Here is a 15,901-nt window from a genome sequence, read left to right on the forward strand (position 1 = left end):
CAGAGCATCAAGCTAGGAACATCATTAACTGAAACCATGGAAATACAGGCAATGATGACGATCATAAGTGTGGAATTAAATCATTGAAAACAGACTCAGAAGTTTCCAGTTTGTATGTCAGTGACCAAACAGACTAAACCTCAGAGCTAGCTCCAGTTCAAACTAATGACCGATGAAGGCAACAGACAATGAGCTAAGATGATGAAGAGCTAGATTACAACAAAACAGCTGAACCTCCATTTTGTATTGCCATCAATTTCTTAAATGTAAGGAATTAGAAGTTATTAAAATCAAAAGCCGACACCAGACTTGAAAGTTCCCTGAGCATACAAAATCAGCTTAATCATACATGCAAAGCTTAATTTAGCTTATTTTGCAAGACTGACTTGGCCTGGGTCATTTCTTGCTTATGCCTCTGGAAATCATGAGCAAAACTTAAACTGGTTCCCAAAACTGATATGAAGTAACCACTGACCAATTTTCTATCGCTTAAGAAATTTCTGATATTATAACCAATCACTGTGAAGAATAAACAGTCACTGCTTTCTTACTATGTAAGTTGCTTTATAATAATATGCCCTAGAATCTCATTCCATGTTTTGGTTCAGTGAACGGTCTTTTTGGTGTGTGCACAACATACTTTTACTAAGTACTACTTCAATGATTCATCGGTTTTATGCTTGTTAATTTCACCACTTTTAACAAAGTAAAACATAAGAACTGTGTTGAGACTGTATTCAGGCATTATCTGTCATGTGCGTATAGTATTCATAATTGAGCTGGATGTGAGATTTGTACTTGTGTCATTACTTTAAGACATTTAATATGTGTTGTTTCCCCCTTAAAGTCTCCTGACTGTGAGTCCCACAGCCTTACCTTCTTCCTGGTGTTGAAGAGGCTTCCCAGCCAAGATCAGCAGATGCCTTCAGCAGAGATTATGGTACCATCACCCACTGGAGTTGAGCAGGAAGAAATAGAGTGTCTTCCATGGGTTGAATGAAGAGTTGTTGAGCGGAGGGCCTGGGGACCAGAAGTTCCACAAGTTAGAACTTACTTCAGACTCACGCAGAAACAGGACTAACTACCTGAGGTTTGGGTTGGCAGCGGCTGCCCAGCACCTGGATTTAATTCAGCTTGAGACTGCCTTTCCCATTTCTCCTGATCAACCACTTAATTGCATTCACCTTTGACTCTCTGCAGACACCGATTTGTGGATGTTCAGAAACTAGTAAAACCAGAAGTAGAATCAGGAGGTATAGAAGGAGGGGCCCTTAAAAGGGCAGTGAAAATGGGGTAGGTTTGGGAAAAAACACAGGGGTCAAAATTCTTTAAGTTAGCTGGATGAAGAGATTATGAATCATCTTGGCTAGAATAAGAAGAAAGATGAAATATTTCTATGAAGGGTATTAGTTCATTGGCTCATAATTAGTAAGTTTTTTTTTTTTTTTTTTGACTTTATAGTGTTCTGGAATAAAACACATAAACACAAAAGCATAAAATCCAGTATGTGTCTAAAAACTGTCTCAATCAGATTGTTACAAAGTATTATTTTCAGCCAAAAATCCTAATGCCCAGACTGAGCATTCCTGGAACTCAATGCCTTTTGAAGAAATCCCACGCCTATTTTGTTGTGTCATGAATCCATTCAGTACAAACAAGAGTTCTCTGTAACAGTCCTTGTCAAGTTGTTGGCTTTTAAGCAATGTATTGAAACATGTCTATCTTTTTAGTCTTCTGTTTTTGCAATAGTTGATTACAGTGCTCTTCAAAATGGACAGTTTGCTTGAAAGGCTTTCAAATATCCTCTTGAAAAGTAATTCAGACTCACATATCATTGGCCAAAAGGATTTATAAAAGCAACATTTGTGATTACATTTTGAAAGGAGAACACACAGAAATAGGAAGTCAATGAATGATAGCACCTTCAAAGGAGATATTTATGGAAAAATGTTTCCCATACTTCAATATAGAATTTATTAGAGTAACTATGTACATATGAGCCAAAAGAAAGAAAACTTAGAAAAATAAATGTTAACATAATTAAATGTTACTTTATAGCTTGGCAATTATGTTGTACGAAGTTACCCTTCTTCTGGTTTCCAAAGCCTGTCTGTGTGTGTACATGGCTGAAGACTTTCCTCACTCTTTATGCCCTCTGAGTATTTATCACCCTGGTGGCAATTTAGAATCACCTGGCTCACCTTAAATTAGACTTAACCCTTAGATCCCACTTTGTTACTAAGATTCAATTGGCCTCAGCTGAGACCTAGGGGGCATGGACATTTTTAGATACAACTCATGAATGTACATCCAGGTAAGTCTATAACTATAATAAACACACACATGCATATATAACAATATGGTGTTAATATATTGTACTAAACATATCTCCTAACATTTTCTATATACGTATTTAAACTTTATGTGTATATATATATATACATGTTTTATATGCATATAAAAGTACGTACAATATATGTGTGCATTATATACATAAACATGTACAAACACATGTGTGTTTGTATAGGTAGATGGATATAGATGTAGATATATATGATTTACATATATAGATATATTTATTTATTTTTATTTTATTTTATTTTTTTTTAAGATTTTATTTATTTATTTGACAGAGAGAGAGAGAGAGAGATCGCGAGACCAGGAACACAAGCAGGGGGAGTGGGAGAGGGAGAAGCAGACTCCCCGCGGAGCAGGGAGCCTGATGCGGGGCTCGATCCCAGGACCCTGGGACCATGACCTGAGCCGAAGGCAGACGCTTAACGACTGAGCCACCCAGGCGCCCCTATATATAGATATATTTAAAATCTTGTTTCCTATGAATTTCACAAGGCAAGTTAAGTTACACTGACTTCTTGGAATAGTGGTAATTAATTAAAAATCACCTCTATTGAACAACTGCTATGCACAAATTCCTCTGAGTGATAATGATATGGGTTATAATGTATAAGCAAAAGTCAGGAAACATAGGTAGTAATCCCTGCTCCACTGAAGAGCTCCTAATTGCCTGGGGGTAATCTATCTCAGGGTCAACCTGTGGTCATGTCCTATCAATGATCTCCCGCAACAGATGAAGAGAGTTTTTCCCAGGTGTTAAAGCAGCCCTTGTAATGGCTCTGGAAATAAAAGAGGGCCATACACTTGGAGTTGAAAGGGAAAGGTGTTGAAGTTTGAAATGTAACAGGAACCTAGATCACATGGGACTTTTAGAACATTCTAAAAACAATTATTTTTGCTTTGTTTTGTTTTTACTCTAAGAGTGATGGGAGGTTATTAGTTTATTTTGAGCACACTCATATTTTAAGAGAAAACAATTGGAAACTCAGTGATATACTCTCATTCCCTCACCTTATAAATGTTTGTCTCATGGTGCAGAAATGTTAATATTATGTGTCCCTACCAACCTGGTAACAGCGCACAGATTAGCACTTGTGTTTTCTGTACCAGGAAGAGAAGGATGATTAAATAATGAGAAACTCATCAATGGAGAAGGCATTGACTTAAATCTGTGTAACAACTTCAACTTTGTTTATTGTGTTTTGCTTGATAACTTCCTATAACTGCCTCTCACCAATATCTTTTGTCTTTAGCTGGACATGGTATTTCAAGTGGTGACTTGGACCATTTCTGGCAGTTACTCAGTTTTCTTGGGTATCTCCCATGTAGACAGGAGTTATACATGTTATTAAACTTCTGTTTGTTTTTTCTTCGGCTGATCTTTTATTACAAGGGGTCTCAGCCAAGAACCTAGGAGGGTAGAAGGAAAATTATTTCTCCTCCTTTATATCTGTCAATATATTATGTAGATCACTAAGTTGGAATCACCATTAAGAAAGAGAGATAGGAGGGAGAGAGAGATCATGACAAGACTCATATATGTTATCTCTCAATTTCAGACTTTCTGCATGTGGGATTGTCATATAGATGTCTATGGAAAACATGAAAATAATGTATTTCTCAGCACTGAGGCTGAGAACTGCCAGACCTTCTCCTCCATGGACCCCCACATTTGAATACTTGTCTACCAGAGTTTATAATGTACAAAAATCAATGCTTGCTTTTTTTTTTTTTTTTTTTTGTTACCCTTGGATAATCTATAGATATATACTTGTTAATCAGAAATTCCACTTTGTAAAATCTACCAAATGATAGAAATGTATACTTTCGGGTGCCTGGGTGGCTCAGCTGGTTAAGCGACTGCCTTCGGCTCAGGTCATGGTCCCGGAGTCCTGGGATCGAGTCCCACATCGGGCTCCCGGCTCAGCGGGGAGCCTGCTTCTCCCTCTGACCCTCTCCCCTCTCATGCTGTTTCTCTCTCTCTCTCTCTCAAATAAATAAATAAATAAAATCTTTAAAAAAAAAAAAAGAAATGTATACTTTCAGCCATTCAGCTTACATTTTGGTGATTATACCATTTTACTTATAGTTTTAAAGATACTATTTTTTTTTTTTCAAGGATTACCTCCATGGTCCTCAGGGATTTGGATTTGGAATGTGAAATATAAGACCAATTACTGTAGCTAATATTTATACCCACTTCACACCCAAGGTAGTGACAGAATAATGAAAAAGAATTGAGAATCTGGAATATTGAAAATGAATTTGTACTTCTCCCTAATGAAATCTGTTTATTCACAGCAAAGGAAAAAGAGGTTTTAAGAAAGTTATCTCCCTTAGAATGAAAGCCTACATTGCATGCAGATCTGTTTTCCAATTTTTTCTAGTACTTTGCTGTCTCATAATTAACAATAAAGGATTCACATTTTTATTAATTAACAATTAATAATTGGGCTATGTCGGTTGATTTTTTTTATCTTTTCCGGTCATTGCTTTCAACTACTCAAATACAAGGAAAATGGTTAATTTTCAAGTAAGAGAATTTCTATACACTTATACTTTATACAATAGTGATATTTTTTTCCTTTAATTTCCTCTATTATATTAACCCATATAACCATCTTCCTTTCTTGAGTAAAGGAAGGGAACAAGCAAAGTAGAGCTAATTTTTTTTACCTTTATACATAAGATTTTCATTTCTCCTCCTAAGTCTGCTTTGAGTCAAAGATTCAAAGGAAATCATAGCTAATTCATAATCATTTTGTATTGAAACAGACTCAGTAGTGAAATTTATTCAAAAACATTTTTTTCTTTTATTTAGATGGAAGTAGATAGATGTTTGCCAGTCTAGTTCCCTTTCTTCAAGAGCACAAGGAAATAACATTTGCAACCCCTCTTTACAGTTAGGGTGGGTGTATGTCACTATTCCAACCAAAGCAATGTGGACAAAGTGAGAGAAAATTTTTCTAATCCCAACGCTTAGAATCATTTTGCACACTGTGTCTATCCAAATACTGAAGGCGAAGAAGTCCAAGATGGAGAAACTGCCCAATGGAAGAGGTCTGGATGCCTGGGTCACCCCTTGGAGGAGAGCGGTCCCAGAAGGTATGCTTATGTATATTTATGGATACCATCTTTCAAGGTAAACAAGGAATACATTTTAAATGTACTGTGGTATGGATATATTGGGGGTTATTTTTCAATAGCTAGTGAGAATTCCTCTAATAAAGCATCTGCTATGTGCCAGCCCCTTTTCTAGGAACTTCACATTTACACATGGCAAAGAGTGATCTAATAATATCTGAGTCCAAAATCTATACTGTCCCCTGCTAAAAATATGAAACCAGTGTAAATAATTAGCAGATTCATAAGACAGGAATAAGGAATAAGACAGCTTCCCCAAGCTGGGACCCTCTTATTTTGTTTCTCTCTCTCTATTAATAGTAAATTTCATAGTAGAGTATTATCCTGTTTCTTACATTACAATGTAACATAAGAGATGATTCCCTGAGATCTCATGGATAATTATTAACTAACACTGAGTTCTTGCTCTGACAAGCAAAGACTTCAAATATACATTTGGATCACAGAAATCACTGTAGTTAAGTAAATGTATGTTACATGAAATGCATACTTGAAATGTTAATAAATGTGCCAACTTTAGTCTCTTCTATGTTTGTTATAATTTTGACCTAACTATATTTTATATTAAGACATGATGCTATTTATTGACTTGGTAGTATATTGTCAAACACTATCATACAATTTGCTAAATATATGAAGGATTAATACTGCTTTACTGAGAAGTATAGCTATAGTACATTGGTAAATAAATAAGTATAATTTAATTATGTTGCTAGTAGTTAATATTAAAAACAATATAATCATTCTTCATAAGAAAATTATCCACATTCTCTCTCCCAACACTTACATACACATGTATATAGCCTTTGTATAGCCTTTGTTTTTGACCAAAATTTTAATAAGATAAAATTGTGCTAGTGAGAGAATTTCAAATTGAATTGTGGAGCAGGCATTAGAAATATTATTTTTAGCATAATTTGAAATTTTGCCCTGAAACTGAGAGCCCAACATGATTAGAATCTTTCTACTGATTTTTAAATAAAAATTGACATGAAAAGCAGGTATTTTGACTTAAATAATACACAATACAATCATTGAAGGCTTGGTTCTTCCCTGTTCTTAGAGAATGAATTTTTTTTTTGTTCTAACAGCAAAGGTGAACACAACTGTGTCTGATATGCTCATAATATTTTAACAAATTCATTATTTCAGTAAATGGTAATATTTTTAAAGATTTCATTGTAGTCTGGGAAATACTGAGTCAAAATTCACCATTTTGGAGCATTCAGGAATTAAACTGCTGACATATGTTTTCAGTGGTGGAATGTCACAGTATTCACTTTTATTGAAAGAGGAATTATATTCCTCTTCACCAAGCTGGTACCCTCTTATTTCTCGGCCAGCTTATTAATCCTTGTCTTTTTCTTCTTGTTCTCTGTCTATAATGAACTGTGCTTCCAATCTGCAACTTTAGTTAAATAATTTTGTATTCAAAACATGTAATCTCTCTCTCCCCGCCCAAAAACAAGAACAACAAACCACTTCACACTTCAGTCTCTGGCAGACTGATTGCATTCTGATGCTAAGAGTCTGATTTCAGAATTTAGCTGTGATACACATGGCATGGCAATAACTTAATGCCGATGGTTTCCATAGGTAGCTCTTGATCAAAGTGTTTCAATAAAAGGCATTTCAAAAATGTTCTTAGCCATGATAACCTCATGGGTTAGCTAAAAAATTGAAAACTCAAAGCTAAAGTTTTCCTAAAGGTTTCTTTTTAAAACAGTAAGAGAAGTAAGGACTTATGTAAAGATATCAATAACATAATATTAATTTATCAGAGAAATATTGACAATGGAGTAGATGTTAGAATAGCCAGTGCAGAGAGAAGTGGAGAACACGTGGAGAGAGAAGATGTAGGGAGGCAGGGAGATGGTAATGGAAAATGGGCTTACCTTTAAGGTAAAGCAGATTATTTTTAAAGAGGATTTTAAGGGGGTAGAACCTGCATAAGATTCTTTCCCACTCTTCCTCTGTCCCTCCTCCCTCTCTAAGTAAATAAATACATAAATAATAAATAAATAAATACATAAATAAATACATAAATAATAAGGTTTTCAGAAATTCTTCCCACGTGTTTTATGATTTAATATCTTTATTCTTTTCACTCAGAGTCTTTGGTTAAAATCTACATTATTATTCATTGATGCTTGGCATTGTATTGTCTCATTTTGTTGTTGCTGTTCAATTTTTGTTGTTATTAATTGTTTTAGAGACATTTGTGGGTTGTACCTGTCTCTAAACGGAGGGCTTTTGGCTCAGGATGGTCCAGGCATATTGAAGATAGTCAACAAACTTATTTGAATCAAGGGAAGTAGATGGTACAGTTGCTATTCTGACAAATAATTTGTAACTGAAAAATAACCTGGAAGTATTTTTGGAACTAAGGAATATTATCCTGAGTTGCACCTGCAGCCCAATAATTTAATAGTCCTGTGGGGGGATTAACCAATTCTTCCACCCCCTACTCTCACCCTAATCCACTCTCAAAATAGAATTTGAAGAACAAAGAGAAATAACTAGATACTCATTGCAAAATGAGTTCAGACAAAGATAAAGCCAGAGGAAGTTTCCACTAAAGAAGAGGCTCTTTTTAATGAAAGAACATTCAGGGATCATTTAAATTTAACATTAAGAATAAAAACGTTTATTGAGCACCAGCCAGTGCCTTAGGTGCTTGGATTTGGCAGAGAATAAAACAAACCAAATTTTGTTGTCATGAATGTTTCCTTCCAATTAGAGGATTATACACAATAAACAAATGCATAAATTAATATCTTAGAAGTTGGATGTTGTGGGTATAAAGAATACTGGGTACACAGTGATAGCAGAGTTAGTGGTGAAATTCACAGAAGTGAAAGAAATAAGAAAGGGAGGCATGCAGGCACCCAGATATTGGCCATTGTAGTCAAAAGGAACAGCAAGAGGCCAGCATGTGAGGAGAACATCAAGGAAGGCAGGGTCACTGGGTTGTAGAGAACAATGGGAAGCTGATGCAAGGTGAGGAAAGGGAGGCAAACCATACACACCAGACTCAGGGCTTTTATACGTAGTGACTTTCAGGGTTTTAAAGAGAAGAATGAGGTGAATGGTGTTAAGCTTTAGAAGGACTGTTCTGACTACAGCAGCCTGGAAGAGGGAGGCTGGAAGCAGGAGATGAGTAGGAGCTATTGCAAGGGTCAAGTTGAGAGATGATGGCGGTCTCAACTAGTTAATGAGATGGTATATATTTTGATTTTAGGGCCTACAACATTTGCTGATGTGTGTGTTTGCAGGGCAGTCAGTTTACATTTGAGATTCCTATTATACTCTGTATTTGAGACTTTGGGTGGGATGTTACAAAAGAATCTAATTTTCGAAAGAGAATCTGCTATTTATCAGAACAAAGAAGGTATATACATCTTTCATAAGTCTATTTAAGAACACCAAAAATGTGATAGATTAAGACAAATTCCGAATCCTGAACCCAGAGACCCCATATTGTTCACCTCTGAGGAAATGGGAAAAGAATCAGCACACATCATTGAGAAGGAATGACGAGTGTATTAGAGGAGACCAGGAGTGAGTTGTGTTCTGGAAGCATGGGAAGGTCCAGAAAGATGAAGCAAGCCATTATTAATTTTTTTTTCAGGAAGATACAAAAAAATTAAATGCCATGGATTTGGCCTAAGAAGTTTGAGTAAATACTTTTTAGCAGGACAAAAATAAGGTTAACAGATGAAGTATGATTTCTCATGTGATTACAGATTCCAAGTTCTTCAAAAGCAAATTCACATCCCAGATAGTAGGCTGTGTCAGCCCTTAGGGAACTCAGGAGGAAATAGCAGTCATCACTGGGAAGGAGAACTGGGACCCGAGCAGCTTCCATAACCACCTTCTCTTCCTCCCTCTTCTTACATGAAGCACCAGAATCCTCCTCCCCCACCTCAGAACCTACAGGAACCTGAAAGTATGAAAAATCCACTAGGTGTGTTAAGACAGATTGGGGGAATATGGGGTCCCAATATTTAAGTTACAGAGTCTGAGAATTGAAAGGAAATGAGGAGTATGGCAGAGTCAGAGTCAAGGAAACATCTAGGTGTTACACAATGTATAAATATGTAAATGTTGAGACTTTGTACTCTTATAAACCTCCATTGATGCTTATGTTGATCTAGGGAAGAGAATAGTGATGCTTCTGAATTAAGTGGTTGACTCCTATTTAAAGCATGACCAAATATTGTTTATTCCATTATCGATTCTATAGGGAAAGATTAGGGGTGGGATTTCCAACCTCAAAAGTCTAAGGTGGGTGGAAATTCCTCTATCCTTCCTATCCTATCCCAGTGCTCACTCCATTAAGTAGTATTCTATCTTCCCTACAAGAGAAAATGACAGGTTCTGTTTCAAAAATTACTACATGGACCATTTCCTTACACCGCACACAAAAATAGACTCCAAATGGTTGAAAGACCTAAATGTGAGACAGGAGTCCATCAAAATCCTAAAGGAGAACACAGGCAGCAACCTCTTCGACCTCAGCCGCAGCAACTTCTTCCTAGAAACATCACCAAAGGCAAGGGAAGCAAGGGCAAAAATGAACTATTGGGACTTCATCAAGATAAAAAGTTTTGCACAGCAAAAGAAACAGTCAACAAAACCAAAAGACAACCGACAGAATGGGAGATATTTGCAAATGACATATCAGATAAAGGGCTAGTATCCAAAATCTATAAAGAACTTATCAAACTCAACACCCAAAGAACAAAGAATCCAATCAAGAAATGGGTAGAAGACATGAACAGACATTTGTCCAAAGAAGACAACCAAATGTCCAACAGACACATGAAAAAGTGCTCAACAGCGCTTGGCATCAGGGAAATCCAAATCAAAACCTCAATGAGATACCACCTCACACCAGTCAGAATGGCTAAAATTAACAAGTCAGGAAATGACAGATGTTGGCGGGGATGCGGAGAAAGGGGAACCCTCCTACACTGTTGGTGGGAATGCAAGCTGGTGCAGCCACTCTGGAAAACAGTATGGAGGTTCCTCAAAAAGTTGAAAATAGAGCTACCATACGATCCAGCAATTGCACTACTGGGTATTTACCCCAAAGATACAAAAGTAGGGATCCGAAGGGGTACGTGCACTCTGATGTTTATAGCAGCAATGTCCACAATAGCCAAACTGTGGAAAGAGCCAAGATGTCCATCGACAGATGAATGGATAAAGAAGATGTGGTATATATATATATATATACATATATATATATATATATATATATACACACACACACAATGGAATATTATGCAGCCATCAAAAGGAATGAGATCTTGCCATTTGCAACGACGTGTATGGAACTGGAGGGTATTATGCTGAGCGAAATAAGTCAATCAGAGAAAGACATGTATCATATGACCTCACTGATATGAGAGGAATTCTTAATCTCAGGAAACAAACTGAGGGTTGCTGGAGTAGGGGGTGGGGTGGGAGGGATGGGCTGACTGGGTGATAGACACTGGGGAGGGTATGTGCTCTGGTAAGCGCTGTGAATTGTGCAAGACTGTTGAATCTCAGATCTGTACCTCTGAAACAAATAATGCAACACATGTTAAGAATAAAAAAAAGAAGATAGCAGGAGGGGAAAAATGAAGGGGGGAAATCGGAGGGGTAGACAAACCATGAGAGACGACGGACTCTGAAAAACAAACTGAGGGTTCTAGAGGGGAGGGCGGGAGGATGGGCTAGCCTGGTGATGGGTATTAAAGAGGGCACGTTCTGCATGGAGCACTGGGTGTTATGCACAAACAATGAATCATGGAACACTACATCTAAAACTAATGATGTAATGTATGGGGATTAACATAACAAAAAAAAATTAAAAAAATTACTACAGATTTATCTTCATAAATTCTGGGCCTCAATGAAGATACCGAGGATTTTCAACTTGCTTAGTCAATTGTTCCAGAAATTTCAGGTTATATACTTTGCCCTGATGGCTAGTCCAGGAGTCCTCATCTCTCATCCTTTCTGCACCACAGTTAAACTGTTAATTTTAAATGGAATTATCTCAGAAAATGGGAAAAGACCTTAAATTTTGCTAATAGGAGCACATTTAATCAATTTCACCTTTCTAAATACTTCTCTAATATCCCATGAAATTAATGATTGCCTGAAACTTAGCAGAGAAGTGGCAAAAACAAAACAAAACTGTATATTCATCATGATGTGACAAGAAGATGATGATGTGACAAGAAGATGATGTGAAAGAAGAAAATGATGTCTGAAACTATAAATACAGAGAATAAACTGATGGGTGCCAGAGCGAAAGGAGGTGTGGGTTGGGCAAAATGGGTGAAGGAGAGCAGGGGATACAAACTTTCAGTTATGGAATGAGTAAATTATGAGAATAAAAGGCACAGAATAGGGAATACAGTCAAAGATATTGTTATAGCGTTGTATGGTGATGGATGGTAGCTACCCTTGTGGGGAGCACAGCGTAGCCTATAGAGAAGTTGAATCACTATGTTGTACGCCTGAAACTAATGTAACACTGTGTCAGCTATACTCAAAAAATTTAACTTTAAAAAGTAAAAAATAAAATAAAATAAAATAAGTGTCCGCAGTTCAATAAAAACCACATTTAGAAATTGGAATTTAATAGTGGGAATAAGCTGTTTTTGCTATAGATCTGAAAAATAAACATATTTGGCAGGGAAATTAGCAATTTTACAGATGGAAAGTTATACCTATGGATCAGTTTATAAAACTAGACAAAGAAAAAAATATATTGTAACCATTATTAAATTGTACCTGAAAAATCCTTTCAAACATACCTAAATTTTACTAGGGTTCTATTTTCACTTGGAGAAAAAATAAAAATAAAAATAATGACTGATTTCTTAGCATGGAACCTTTGAGGGCTATTTGATTTGGTCTTTTCCACTTATAATTTGATCAACTGTGCTTTACATTTAAGTTTATATTCATAATATTTAAGCATAACTAATAATTCTTTTATACTCATATCTACCTTTAGAACCATCAGTTCATACTTCTTCCAAATAAGCTTGTTAATTCAAAGCAAGTATATATGCATATGCCATACATCAAAGAAAAATTGTAATTTGATTTGACTTAATTTTAAACATATTATTTTGCATTGATAAACAAGGTATACCAATAGAATGAAATATGACTAATTTCTCTTCAATTATTTGTGAATAGCAACTTCACTTAAAAGCTGAAGGTAGGAAATGCGCTTCTTCTGAGATTTTATTGAGATTACTTGTTTACTTGTGCCAGTCAAATCTGACCTCTATAATACAGTATTTGTTTAGATCTAGTGGAGATAAATTGAGTGCACTGATTCTAAATTGAAGATCTATTAAGTAATAAGTAGGACGTAGTTTTATAATCACCTTCAGGTTATAAACAACATTTACCACAAGATCAAAACATGTTGACTTAAAAAAGTGAATGCAAATTAAATGGGAGAGATTTTAGAAATGTAGTGAACAGAATTATAAGGTAGGATGCTATTAAGGTTTTTTAATATTTCTAATTTATTTTTATTACCTGGTGATTATGCTCTAGAATACATATCCAACAACAATTTTAAAGTATTTCATGAAATACATAAAAGTATTTTTTGCTTAATAGATAACAATTTTTAAGGCATTGGTATTTCAATTTCTTTAAATAATAACTAGAGAAATCGCCATTTTTTTCCTGCTGCTTTTGGTTTTTAATTTGCTATTATAAGTGAATGAAAATAAATGTTCTTCCTCTGAAGTCAAGTATGAGACCACAGGAGGTGTTTGTGTGTGGGGGGGGGCGTATGTTAATAGCACTGCTCTAATTCCTTGGTAATCCTACTTCATTATTTTATGCAAATAATTCCCAGAAAGGATCAACTTATTAAGAAGAATCAGAATAAATGAATGTCATCGGTGTACGGTAGTATGTCAGCACGTTGAAAAAGTACACTACATTAAAAATTGAGTCATAGGAAACTTTTGCAAGTTTTTTTTTTTCAATTGTAAATTATTATTTTTTTGTGGGGAATAATGCTGAGAGACTAAAACAATTATGTGATGGTATTCAGATTTTTGTCTGAGAGATACTTTTTAAAAATATGAACTGAAAGTTTCACATCAAATCCTATTGAAGTATCTATTCATAACTATTCTTCAAACGTAATTTATTACAAATTATAAAGAGAAACTATGATCACAGGTAGTTGTATTTTACACACTATAATCTTAGTTTTTATAGTAGTTGCTGTGAAATATTTACTAAATATATCTGTTGTAATTATATAGTTTAACTATATTTGGAAACCTAAACTAATTCCATGTCAACTTTAGGAGATAATCTGAACAATTTAGTACATCATTCAAGGCCTCTGTGTATCTCTCAAAATGTATCTTTTACAATTTGCAAGTAGTACCATCATATTGATTAAGGTACAGTTTAAAAATATAAATAAAAAATAGAAAGCTTCTTTATCTTTATACGCATGTGTTTCCCCCTGGCAAAAATGACCTTTCCTCTGTTCCCATTTGTCCAATGGCCCAAACTGCCTAATGGCCCATCCTTCAATACTGGGAGCAAATATGTCTATTTCATTCCAGAAGGAATTCATTGTTCTCTCCATTGTGCCACCTCAGACTGAATATAAATACCAGGTTCACCAGTACACTAGTAATTAATTGTGTTGTAATAATAATTTTCTCTTTTCATATACTAAACATGCTATTTATATTTATTGAATGAACAAATCGATCAACAAATGATTGGTAGAGGACTTTAAAATATTGCTTAAGAAAAAGTAAAATAAAATATTGCCTAAGAGTATTTCTCACAGTTGCGCTGTATATATGAGATCCTACCGTTTCAGTTTGAAGTTCAGCTTGGAGATGATCAGACACATCCTCTCACTTTCTGAGGCATCACTACACGTGGCCTCCCATTTCTGATCCTGTAAGCATTTCTGGAAGAGAACATGATCTGAAGAACTGGCTTAAATTGCTGGACCAATCTAATTTTTAGGAAGAACTTCCCTTTGATGAAATCACTTCACTTTTACCTCTTTTTCCCTCTGGAAAAAAATTAAGATATGTTTTTGTATCATGTTCCAGTGCTTCCTTTGACAGCTAGATATCTCCTCAATATAAATCCAGGCCCTTCTTAAACATACGCTAAACAGTTCTGTGATAGCTTTTCATACACATTGTCCTTCCACTCAACAACTGAATTTAAGACCTCACCATTAATTTAGTCAAAATTTTTAACTCTAACTACAATATAACTCTCTGATTGTGTGTCTTATCTGTCTTACTTTGGGCTCTTACAAAGCTCCAGAGAAATACTCCATAAATCTCTCTCTCTCTCTATCATCTATATGTATTGATATTACTTGAAAGAACCAATGAATGTATGAATGAATGAATGAAGGTGTATAAAACCAGAGAGAAACTGTACAGTAAGTTTAAGGAGAAGAGCATATATTGACATTTTCTAGGGCAAAGTACATTAATGCAATCTATCTATCTGCAAACTTAGGTTAATTTGCAGTAAGCCAAAGATTGCTCTTTAAATGCACATTTGTTCTTTCACTAAATATTTATTTCACAACCACCACTATGCCAGGAAGTGAGCTAAATGCTGGACATAAAGCAAGAAGCTTATATAACGTAGGAAAATACAGTTATTGATCATGGAATCATACATGTGTTAAGTACCTAGTATTTTTTATTATATTTTTTCATTACCACAACATAATAGCATCTCACTGTCCTACTACCAACACAATATACTCAGGTCTTCTTGGGTGGAATCTGTTTTTTTTTTTTTTTTTTTTTCTTCTGATTATTTCCCACAAGAGAGAATAGCCTGAATGGTATTAATAAATCCTAAATTGTTCTTGAAAAATGGTTAGATCAGCTCTAGCCAACTATAAACAAATAGAATTTTCAACTGAATAGAACATATTTTATTCATTACCTTTGCAATACTACTTCCTGGTTTTCCTTGGATTTCACCATTCAATATTGAAATGATCATTATTTACCTGCTATATTGATTATGTTCCTGAATTGCCATTGATATAGCAAATTTAGATTTTCATATAAAATTTGAAAAATATTTTGAATTACTGTTGGGTGTCAATGTCTATCAAACAAATAGGTAGTTGATATATTATCACAAGGGCTTTCTGAATAGCAACATTGTGCATTCATGAAAGGAAATTTGGAAATACTTTCCCACCACCTCCACAACTTAATTTAGTCTAAAATGTAAAGTCAATTGGGAATTTTTTTTTTTTTTTTTTTTTTTTTTGTCAATTGGGAATTTTTAATGTTTTATTTCTGCAAAGCACAGTGTGCATTCAAGAAGGGAACATCATTTATCTGGG

General features: G+C 35.1%; 1 long non-coding RNA gene across 1 annotated transcript in view; it reads right to left on the reverse strand.

The window, feature by feature from the left end:
• Nucleotides 1–889: 889 nt before the first annotated feature.
• The window catches only part of LOC144380940 (uncharacterized), a 385,501-nt gene continuing 370,489 nt past the window's right edge, over nt 890–15,901 (reverse strand). The window contains exon 3 of the long non-coding RNA XR_013445294.1: nt 890–1,020. This is a non-coding gene — a long non-coding RNA (uncharacterized LOC144380940). The remainder of the gene's footprint in view (nt 1,021–15,901) is intronic.

The sequence above is a fragment of the Halichoerus grypus genome, chromosome 2 (genome assembly GCF_964656455.1).
Source record: "Halichoerus grypus chromosome 2, mHalGry1.hap1.1, whole genome shotgun sequence".
Taxonomy (NCBI): domain Eukaryota; kingdom Metazoa; phylum Chordata; class Mammalia; order Carnivora; family Phocidae; genus Halichoerus; species Halichoerus grypus.